Raw genomic sequence first — 861 nt, forward strand, 5'->3', positions numbered from 1 at the left:
AGTAATAATACATATTGGCTACTTCATAGTAGTCGTGTAATATTCAATGAGATGGGCGAGACCTCATACAAATGAATATGTGATGTATTAACTGTTAGCAGTTGTCACAAACTGATGTTGAATATGGCCATAAAGTCATTTAAATATGCGCTCCTGCATATATGACGTGTATCGTCTCAAATGCAGGTAGTTAGGCCGTAAAAAGCATTACGAGAGGGGTTCGGCCAGCGCCGTGGATCGTGTCCCGGCATAGCTCAGTTGGAAAGAGCGCTCAGCGCGAAGAGCTGAGAGGTCCTGGGTTCGATTCCCGGTGCCGGTACGAATTTTTCTCGTATTAAATAGTAATAATTCAAGGAGTAATATAAAACAAAAACTACAATATTACCACTAACTTAGAATTGTGATGAAACCAGTGATACCTTTTAATGCCAAAGATTTAATAAAATAATGTTACAAAATAGTCCAAGTAGACTATATATCTGCTCATAAATTAACTTTTACATTTCTTTAGCAAAACATGTTTCTGATTGTGAGTCTCATAGTGCTGTGCGAAATGACAATGGACTGATAAATTTTCATTAGGCTAGAGCAAAACCATTCTGCAGACATTATTAAGCGTTTGTTAATGATATCTCCATCAACATGTTTTTAGTATTCTTGCTAAGTGTAAAAAAAATTCAGTAACTGAGCCGATAGACTGGCTCGCTGTATATCTTCTTCCTCATTGCGTCCATAAAAAAAGCAAAGTACAGGGTGGGATTGAAATAATTCTGCAGCTTTACAGACCGATTTGGTCATATTGAGTATAACAGAAAAGTCTAATACCATATCAGTGGGAAGTTTATAATTTTCTAAATAAAA

The 861-nt window shown here is 36.2% G+C and overlaps 1 non-coding gene across 1 annotated transcript; it reads left to right on the plus strand.

Annotated features, from left to right (window-relative positions):
* The first annotated feature begins 243 nt into the window (after positions 1-243).
* Positions 244-319, plus strand: TRNAF-GAA (transfer RNA phenylalanine (anticodon GAA)). Its single transcript has one exon. It is a non-coding gene; the product is annotated as a tRNA-Phe (tRNA).
* The last annotated feature ends 542 nt before the right edge of the window (positions 320-861 follow it).

This window comes from Periplaneta americana, chromosome 11 (assembly GCF_040183065.1).
Source record: "Periplaneta americana isolate PAMFEO1 chromosome 11, P.americana_PAMFEO1_priV1, whole genome shotgun sequence".
Classification (NCBI taxonomy): domain Eukaryota; kingdom Metazoa; phylum Arthropoda; class Insecta; order Blattodea; family Blattidae; genus Periplaneta; species Periplaneta americana.